General features: G+C 33.3%; 1 long non-coding RNA gene across 1 annotated transcript; it reads left to right on the top strand.

Moving 5' to 3' along the window:
• Window positions 1–19: 19 nt before the first annotated feature.
• On the top strand, window positions 20–6,623 carry LOC121411629. Its single transcript, XR_005969512.1, has 5 exons — window positions 20–44; window positions 4,625–4,774; window positions 5,143–5,212; window positions 5,580–5,729; window positions 6,446–6,623. It is a non-coding gene; the product is annotated as an uncharacterized LOC121411629 (long non-coding RNA).
• The last annotated feature ends 4,317 nt before the right edge of the window (window positions 6,624–10,940 follow it).

Genomic DNA, 10,940 nt, shown 5'->3' with positions numbered 1-10,940 from the left:
GAAGCTCTATCCATAGTCAGTAGTGATGGAACCCATTCATTTATGTAAGAAAATAGATTTTGGAATATAAATGAATAGGTTATGTGTTTTTTACTGCTTTTTCTCTCCTGAACAAAGTTCGATAGAAACCTTGTACTCACTTTTTCTGTTGGTCTGTTCGAAAATGTTATTTCTTGTTCAACTTGCTCTCATTTCTATACTTCTGCATCAATTACTTGATCCTTGGGTAATACCACATGTGTGTCAATGAGGGTTATGGGGGTAGAAGGTTATCTAGGGGTCAAAAGGTCAAATGATAAAGGTCATGTCTGTTTCCAAAATGATAAGTTTTTGTTCAAATTGCTCTCGTTTCTTTATTTCTGCATCAATTATATTGACACTTGGTTCAAATGATTCTTGGGTAATACCACATGTGAGTCCATGAGGGTGATGAGTTCAAAGGGTCAAAAGGTCTTGTTCTGCCAAATTGCTCTCATTTATTCATTTTTGCATCAAATGTTTTTACATTTGGTACATATAACCTTTAAGTAATACGATATGTGTCCATGAGGATGATAAGGTCAAAAGATCATATTACATATTTATCGATCATGATATCGGGAGATTCATGAACCACCTTGTTTCAAAGTCAGCACTGCTGCTATATTCAATCAAGTAATGCAGGTGAGACAGTCAGAGAAGCTCCACTTGTTCTTTTCTATGCTGCTACCAAAGCGTGAACCATTATGCCTCTCAAACTTTGGCCCTTAGTAAAGTAATCCCCTCTGGATGTACTGTAAGTAATTATTTGGTTATAAATAATTTAGTAATACCTGGAAAATATTTGTGGGATGTGCTTTTAGAAATGGGATTTTACAAATTACTAGAATTTCTTAAAACTGTGTCATTTTTATTTAGACCATTTTTAGTAACCTAGTTTATATCAAAAGTTATCACATCGATCATCTAATAAAGAGAATTATTCCACAAAGTCATGTAATAATTAAAACACATTAAGATCTACCAGCTTGTAACTGAGATTGAAGGCAATCTTATCAACAATAAACAAAAATGGTAATTTTATCCAAAAAAAAATAATCTTGTCTACTAGCAAGCGCATATTGAAGCTTCAACCTTAATATTTTCTTTTCTTAAAAACTCTATGAACAATACTCTGTCATATTGACCATATTTGCTGGTACGTTATTCAGGTAAATGTAAATTTGGGGTATTTTTCTAGTCTATGCTACTACCAAAGTAAGAACATTGTCTTTCAAATATTTGCCCTCAATAAAAGAAGTAATCCCTTCTGGTTGTAAGTAATAATTTGATTGTGGAAATACAATTATGGGATATGTGCTTTTAAAGAGGAATTAAGCTGTGGAATGATTTAAATAATGATATTAAACAAAGTAAAACTCTAAATAAGTTTTAAAACTCTTGAAAGTTGAATTTTTTGCTCAGTATAAGAACTCCTGCCAATAGCACACTGTAGGTCACTATGATATAATTATTACTCCTAGTTTGCTTGTTTGTTTATTTCCCTATGTAGTTCATTGTCTTTTTTTAATTGTATTTCAATGTTATTTTTTGTTCACTATATTATATAAATAGTGTACAATCTATTGTACAATATACTGGATTATACTACTATTTATCCCGAGTGCAGGTTTATTTCTCCGAGGCTGATATAGGCTTAATTTTATATTGGAGTTCATATAGTCCAGTAATGTTGTATGATGTTCACTATTTATTATAGTAAATTGATCCCTCAATCTAAGCCCCCCATCATGGATTTTGCCATCCATCGAAAGTTTTGTACATATGTACAATATAACTTTTTGAAGGGAGGTCACGTGGTACAAATCCAGCCAATCACAGCTCGTATTTTACTACCACTTTTTACTATATATATTTATTATATTAATTGTATTTGATTGTACCATGGTGGTGCCCCACCCACAAGTTTTTTTTTAATGAAAACTTCTAGGGGCTCCCAATCCCACGTTTTTACCTACTTTGTATATACCTGTATTTGTATGATTGATTGAAATAAATTTTGAATTGAATTGAAAACTTGAAAGAAACAAGTCAACTCAATGATTTTTTTTTGCTTTCTGTATAAATTGAAGTAAAAATTACAAGAAATTATAAGTTGTTATTCGATTAGACCACTTTCTTACTAGTCTACTTTTATTTTTCACATTGATAATCGAAAAATACAAACATGTTATCTTCTTCAGAACTCTATGAACAATACATTGTTACAAACCCCTCAAAAATGCTTGGAAATCTGAGTTTGGCAATTAATTTCTCCCAACTCCAAATTTTACACAATGCATATTTGACATCATTCAAAGGATCATTTATTTCTCTAAATGATACTATGATTTTTGTCTCACCTGCATAGCAGAGTGAGACTATAGGCGTCGCTTTTCCGACGGCGGCGGCGTCAACATGAAATCTTAACCTGAGGTTAAGTTTTTGAAATGACATCATAACTTAGAAAGTATATGGACCTAGTTCATGAAACTTGGCCATAAGGTTAATCAAGTATTACTGAATATCCTATTAGAGTTTCATGTCACATGACCAAGGTCAAAGGTCATTTAGGGTCAATGAACTTAGACCATGTTGGGGGAATCAACATCAAAATCTTAACCTGAGGTTAAGTTTTTGAAATGTCATCATAACTTAGAAAATATATGGACCTAGTTCATTAAACTTGGACATAAGGTTAATCAAGTATCACCAAACATCCTGCATGAGTTTCACTTCATATGACTAAGGTCAAAGGTCATTTAGGGTCAATGAACTTTGGCTGATTTGGGGGTATCTGTTGAATTACAATCAAAACCTTAATAGTTTTTGGATCTGATTCATGAAACTTGAACATAATAGTAATCAAGTATCACTGAACATCCTGTGCAAGTTTCAGGTCACATGATCAAGGTCAAAGGTCATTTAGGGTCAATGAACTTTGACTGAATTGGGGGTATTTGTTGACTTACCATCATAACTTTGAAAGTATGTTGGTCTAGTTCATAAAACTTGGACATAAGAGTAGTCAAGTATCACTGAACATCCTGTGCACATCTTAGGTCACATGACAAGGGTTAAAGGTCAGTGAACTTTGGCCATAATGGGGGTATCTGTTGAATTACCATCATAACTTTGCAAGTTCATTGATCTGACTTTTGAAACTTGGACATAAGAGTAATCAAGTATCACTGAATATCCTGTGCAAGTTTCAGGTCACATGATCATGGTCAAATGTCATGTGAGATCAATGAACTTTGGCCGCATTGGGGGTATTTGTTGAATTACCATCCTATCTCTGTAAGTGTATTGGTCTAATTCATAAAACGTGGAATTAAGAGTAACCAAGTATCACTGAACATCTTGTGTGAGTTATAGTAGTTTTCAAAGTCAGCACTGCTGCTATGTTGAATCGCGTGATGCAGGTGAGACGGCCAGAGGCATTCCACTTGTTATGATCATGCAATCACAAAAAGAGCAGGATTCAAAAGTGTTGGTTGAAGTCTGAATTGAAAAGCTGCAACACTAGCAAAAAAGATGTTTGGAAATCTGAGTTTGGCCATTAATTTCTCCCAACTCCAAATTTTACACAATGCATATTTGATATCATACAAAAGAAAATTTGATTATCTTTAAAATGATACCGTGCTTGTTATGATCATGCCATCACGAAAAGAGCAGGATTCGAAAGTGTTGGATGAGGTCTGAAGTGAAAAGCTGCAAAACGAGCAGAAATAGTCATGAAGGGTCAATACAGAACATGATTCTTTTGTCTGTGTCAATAGAGATCATGAAATCCATTCAAATCAAGCCCCTGCTCTCAATATTTTATGTTTTGTTGAGGTTTATGTAGTTATGGTTTGTTTATGTGTTTGATTCCATGTTAATGTTAAGGTGCATGAAAACAATTCAAAGAAACCGCTGATAAACTCACTCATCACCACAAACAAAAAGAACAGTGACTTTCAATATTATTATGTCATTTTGGAACTTTTGAATTTTGACCTTGCCCCACATTTTAAGGCATTGCGCCTCCATGTGAGCCATAATCATATCATTTAAAGTATCATTTCAAAGAGAATTACATGATCTATTAATTGATATTAATTACACATTGATATTTACTAAAACTGAGGAGGGATTATCGATCAAAGTCAAAAGAAACCACTGAGAAACTCACTCATCACCAAGAAAAAAAGAATAATGACTTTCAATATTGTGTCATCTTGCAACTTTTGAAGTTTGACATTGCCCCACATTTCAAGGCACTGGACCTCAATGTGAACCATAATCATACCATGTAGGGTATCATTTTAAAGAAAATTAAATGAGCTATTCATTGATATTTATAACACATTGATATTTACTAAAACTGAGTAGGGATTATCGATCAAAGTCAGATTTCCAAACTTCTTTTGAGGAGTTTGGCGTCGTCAACGTAGGTTTAGTTTTTTAATTGATGTTATAACTGAGAGAGTATATGGACCTAGTTCATGAAACTTGGACATACAGGTACTGGATATCCTGCCTTGGTTTCAGGTCACCCAAATTTAATATCTTCTTTGGATGTTATCTATGATTATCTTTTTACATGTTGTTGTTTCAGACACCTTTTCTGCATATGTTTGAAGCAAGAAGCACCTGTTGGACAGAACACAGTAAGCCTGTAATGTCAAGGGCTATGAGAGTTGATTCTTCCATCACAGCACTGCACCTAGAGGTTGTAACCTTTCTGGCAGACCACACTTTCTACTCGGTAAATATATAAATCTGTTTTATATTTCACATCAAAGGGGTAAACCGTCCTGAAATTAATTTTACCAACTTTAGAATTAATGAATCGAAACAGTGAAAAAATATGATGAAGTTTTAAAGCTGTCTTTTTAAAAAACAGTGATATGCAAGTGAGTGACCGAACAATGTTTTTGTCCTATTTTTTTTATTTATTTGTTTTACATAGTCACATTTTAAAGATTTACATGAATGAGATCTCCATTGTATGGAATAAAATTAAGGGTAATTTTAAACAGGTACTGGATATCCTGCCTTGGTTTCAGGTCACCCAAACTTAATATCTTCTTTTGATGTTATCTATGATTATCTTTTTACATGTTGTTGTTTCAGACACCTTTCTTCCATCACAGCACTGCACCTAGAGGTTGCAACCTTTCTGGCAGACCACACTTTCTACTCGGTAAATATATAAATCTGTTTTATATTTCACATCAAAGGGTAAACCGTCCTGAAATTAATTTTACCAACTTTAGAATTAATGAATCGAAACAGTGAAAAAATATGATGAAGTTTTAAAGCTGTCTTTTTAAAAAACAGTGATATGCAAGTGAGTGACCGAACAATGTTTTTGTCCTATTTTTTTTATTTATTTGTTTTACATAGTCACATTTTAAAGATGTACATGAATGAGATCTCCATTGTGTGGAATAAAATTAAGGGTAATTTTAAACAGGTACTGGATATCCTGCCTTGGTTTCAGGTCACCCAAACTTAATATCTTCTTTGAATGTTATCTATGATTATCTTTTTACATGTTGTTGATTCAGACACCTTGTCTGCACATGTTTTAAGCAAGAAGCACCTGTTGGACAGAACACAGTAAGCCTGTAATGTCAAGGGCTATGAGAGTTGATTCTTCCATCACAGCACTGCACCTAGAGGTTGTAACCTTTCTGGCAGACCACACTTTCTACTCGGTAAATATACAAATCTATTTTATATTTCACATCAAAGGGGTAAACCGTCCTGAAATTAATTTTACCAACTTTAGAATTAATGAATCGAAACAGTGAAAAAATATGATGAAGTTTTAAAGCTGTCTTTTTAAAAAACAGTGATATGCAAGTGAGTGACCAAACAATGTTTTTGTCCTATTTTTTTATTTATTTTTTTTACATAGTCACATTTTAAAGATTTACATGAATGAGATCTCCATTGTATGGAATAGAATTAAGGGTAATTTTAAACATTTTGTAATCTATCAAAATCTGGAACCAAATTTGGTGTTTAATTTCATATAATAGACTATGAATATTATGAATGATTGATATTGCCAGAGCAATATTTTTTATATGACTCATTTTAATCATTTATCCCTTTGGACAATTCATGTTACTCAATTCATTCATGTTCTTAAGATTATATTGCAATATGTTTCTCTTACTTTTGGATGGCTGGCCATATACTGATAAACACATTTGGCACAATGAAGTCACCATTGTGAATGATTTACTTAGTTAAAATAAGCCAGTCAAACTGTTCTGTTCAAGATTGCAAACCTCTGTTGATACCTACTTGTTTTAAAACCAGGGACACACATATTTTGTTGTTTATCAATGAAATGATCATTGATTGATTGATTTATGAATAATAATCAAGTTGCTAATGGCTTTGTGTATATGTTTAATTTCAGTGTCAGTTTCACATACATACTCAACCATGAGGGAGATATACCTTGCAGACAATCAACTGATGCAATTCTGGTTGATCTTACAAATATCATTATACAGGTAGAAGTTAAAGGAGAATGAAACCATTGGAACAAGATAGCTTGTGTGAAAACAGAAAAAGCAAAGAAACAGATCAACGAAAGTTTGAGAAAAATCAGACAAATAATGAGAAAGTTATATGCATTTGAATATTGCGATCACTAATGCTATGGAGATAGCAAATTGGCAATGCGACAAAGATGTGTGATGTCACTTGTGAACAACTCTCCCATTACTTAAGTATATATTTCACTAGAATTGCCTCTTTTATCACATTTATCCATAAATCATGTGTTCTGTTTACACGAGGGCATGTAATACATATTTTTTAAGAATACATCATGGATAAAGAGTTTGTATCATCATAAGGAAAGGCAAAAAGAGACATTTTGAGGGTATTTTATAGTCCACCAAAGGGAAAGTTGTTCATCAGTGACATCACACATCCTTGTCGCATTGCCAATGTGAGGATCACCATAGCATTAGTGATTGCAATATTCAAATGCTCATAACTTCCTTACTATTTGTCCGATTTTTCTCAAACTTTCTTTATTCTTATTCTTTGATTTTTCTGTTTCTACACAAGCCTATTTGTTAAAAAGGTTTCATTCCCCTTTAACAGTTACATGTATAAATGTTGAAAGTTAATTGTTGCATATAATTGGTTGACATCAGATATAATATTGAAATAAACCAGCCAAATGAAATGGGCATTTAAAGTTCTTTGTTATCTGCTCCAGCATCCCCCACTCTGCAAGATCTTGAACAATTTTGAGACTATAGGTATGTATACACAACAAAAAAAGTAGGTCCCCCCTTAAACAAACATCAATAATTTCCGAACCAATTCGAGTTTTCAATATATTTTTACATGAGCGTGTAGGTAATTTTATAAGCTACCCTCTGAGTAAATGTTATGGACGTTTTTTACGTCATGCTTCAGTGAGCACCGTCAGAAGGCAAAAATGTCACTTTTCAAAAGTCACAAGCCAAATATCATGACTTTGATTCCATTTTATTGGAACTAATTCCACATTCTCATCATGTAAAATAGTCAGAAGGCTTATAAAAGGTACTTTCTAAAAGACGATACAACTTTTTTGGCTAAATTTCACGGTTGAATAAACACCAGTCCGAATTTGTTATAATTTGATATTTTACAGGTTTCTATCAATAAAAATGATTGAATATGATGATAGTTATTTTGGGGAAGAGTTTCTTCAACAGTATTCATCGTTTCACGGTTCAATGAACATTTATTGAAAACAAAAAATACGATTTTCAAATATCATAGGCAAGTATTGTTTCATTTTGGTAACTGAAAATGATCTTTTCTCAATTTTTTCGTTGTGTTCATGACCAATTAACATGCTTCAATGATTCAAAGGCGTTTAATTAAACATTCACACTTGAATGAACATGTGGAATGTGATTAGCTCTTTTTTACGTTATTGGAAAAAATGCAATTTGTAACTATGGATATCTGTCACAAACCTCCTTGCATAGTTCATTTGATGTTTAATGCATGTGTGAGCACACAATACTCGAAAATTATGCAAATGAGAAGAAAGTTCAAGGCCTTGGCCCCACTCTGTGCCGCATCAATGGTTATTTTGGTGTGCACACCTTTTTGGATAGTGTTACTCTGAAGCCATGTGCGAAGTTTTCATGAAATAACTGTTGGCAGAAGAACAAAAACCGTCCATGAAACAAACCCTCATTTCAAAATTTTGACTTCCTCTCTCATAGACTTGTGTACATTATGGGTGCATATGTTTACGAATAAGTAACCCCTTATTCAATATGGTGGAACTTTTTTTCAAGGCTGTCTTTAGCATTGTCGTTTGGCAGTAATGTTTATTAACCTATGGGCAAAATTCTGTGCAAAAATGAAATTGATTCATTTATTTATGGATGAGTGAGTACGCATCAAAGTGGGAAAATTGGTATTTTCAATGTCACAGACGCATTTTAAAGGATGATAAAGTGATTATTGGGGTCAAATTCGGTTTCAAATGTGACTTTAATTGCTCTTGTTTTTATCATCCATCATTTCTATCACCACATACTTTCCGAATTTTAAACATTTTCATGGTTGAGCAAGCACAATCGAAAACTAAGGAATTAATACTCTTTATACTGCATAAATGTATTATTTTCCTAACAATTTCTCAGGATCAGTTGAATGTATGGACAAATCAGTGGTAGATCCAGAATTTTAAAATAGGGGAAGGGGCCTATAATCGGGAAGCCACCAATATTTTCAAATGTTTATGATTTAACAAGTTGTAGAGGATACTACCATAAACCCCTATGATACGTCACAATTCAGGGGCCGCTGAACGGTTTTAAAAGTGGGGGGGGGGAGACTGGGCAAGAAGTGAGGGGGGGGCTGATAATGCAAAAAAACAAAACCGTGTGGTCATTTTTACATTTTTGTATATGCTTTTGGAAAAAAGTTGGGGCTTTTTTTTTAATTTTTTTGAAATGACAGCATAATTTAGAAAGTATATGGACCTAGTTCATGAAACTTGGCCATAACGTTAATCAAGTATTACTGAACATCCTGACCAAGGTCAAAGGTCATTTAAGGTCAATGAAATTTGACCATGTTAGGGGAACCAACATCAAAATCTTAACCTAAGGTTAAGTTTTTGAAATGTCATAATAATAATAGGCATGTATATAGCGCTATCTATCTAGAAATATTCTATTCCAAGGAGCACATGAAAAGAAAGAATGAGAAAGTTTGGATGAGTGTCAAAGTGCCAATAACTAATACTGTTAAAAAAGATAAGATTTCAGTTTGGATTTGAAGGTCTCCAGTGATTGTATAATTCTTAAATTTAACGGCAAATTATTCCAGAGAGAAGGTGCTGAGGCAGAGAAAGAGTCTTGTGCACCATATGCTACACGTGTCTTGGGAGTCTTAAGAAGTAGCTGGTGTGATGATCTCAGGCTTCTAGCTGGTGCATAAGGCATGACAAGGTCTTGTAGATATTTTGGTACCAAACCATTTAACACTTTCCAAGTGAGAAGTATTTTAAATTCTATACGCTTCTGGATTGGCAACCAATGTAACTTTTGGAGAATTGGTGAGATGTGTTGATATTTTGACGTACCAGTTAAAACCCTGGCAGCTGTATTTTAAGCATACTGAAGTTTATTAACATTGCGTGAGGTTATATTAAAAAGAAGAGCATTTCCAACATATTCTAATCGAGATAGTACAAATGAGTGTATAATCATAACATAGGAAATATATGGACCTAGTTCATGAAACTTGGACATAATGTTAATCAAGTATTGCTTAACATACTGCCTAAGTTTTGAGTCATGTAACCAAGGTCAAAGGTCATTTAGGGTCAATGAACTTTGGCCAAATTAGGGGCATTTGTTGAATTACCATCATAACTTTAAAAGTTTATGGATCTGATTCATGAAACTTGGCCATAAGAGTAATCAAGTATTACAGGCCTGAGTACCACTGAACATCCTGTGCGAGTTTCAGGTCACATGATCAAGGTGAAAGGTCAAAGTTGGGGGGTATTCGTTGAATTACCATCATAACTTTGAAAGTTTATTGGCCTATTTCATCAAACTTGGACATAGGAGTATAACCAAGTATCACTGAACATTTGTGCGAGTTTCAGGTCACGTGACCTTTCAGTTTATAGATATACATGTGTATGAAATGTGGATGTAGGGGTAATCAAGTATAACTGACAAGTTTTAGGTCACATGATCACAGTCAAATGTCAATGAACGTAGTATTGTATCATATATGTGATGGTGTATGTTGTGAATAATTATTTAAAAGTAGATTTCAAAGTCAGCACTGCTGCTACATGTATATTTAATCGCGTGATGCAGGTGAGACGCCAGAGGCATTCCACATGTTTGAAAAGGATGTTCCAGGTTGGAGATATTTATATCTCAATAAACAGAGTAAAGAGCAAAATGTTTAAAATTTGATCAAAATTGGATAACAAATAGCAGAGTTTTTTTTTTAATTTAAAGATTTTCATTATTCCAGCGAAACAGTTGTAGGCATATCTCTATGAATATTCATTAGGTGGGCTGGTGTCATGTCTCCTTTTGTTATTTTGTATTTTATTATATGAAATTAGGGTTAACCATGAACCGAAACTATTGGATTGACAACTGATTAGTATTTTGTTTATTTATTGCCGCAACTTATTTCATCATAATGGAGACACGTTATTTACACATGTATGAAAAAATGAAACATTTATGATTTCATGTAACAACATAAGAAAAGGGAAAGTGGGGATATGATATCATCAGTCCACCTGAGTTTTCATGTCGATGTGCATATAACTGTTTTCACAAAATATTGACAAACCTTAACATTCAATAACTTTACTTGTTTTTCTGTTTTTATTAAATTTCAGCATT

The sequence above is a fragment of the Lytechinus variegatus genome, chromosome 3 (genome assembly GCF_018143015.1).
Source record: "Lytechinus variegatus isolate NC3 chromosome 3, Lvar_3.0, whole genome shotgun sequence".
Taxonomy (NCBI): Eukaryota; Metazoa; Echinodermata; class Echinoidea; order Temnopleuroida; family Toxopneustidae; genus Lytechinus; species Lytechinus variegatus.
Note: the sequence above shows the minus strand (reverse complement) of the source record. Positions and strands in the feature narration are given on the sequence as shown.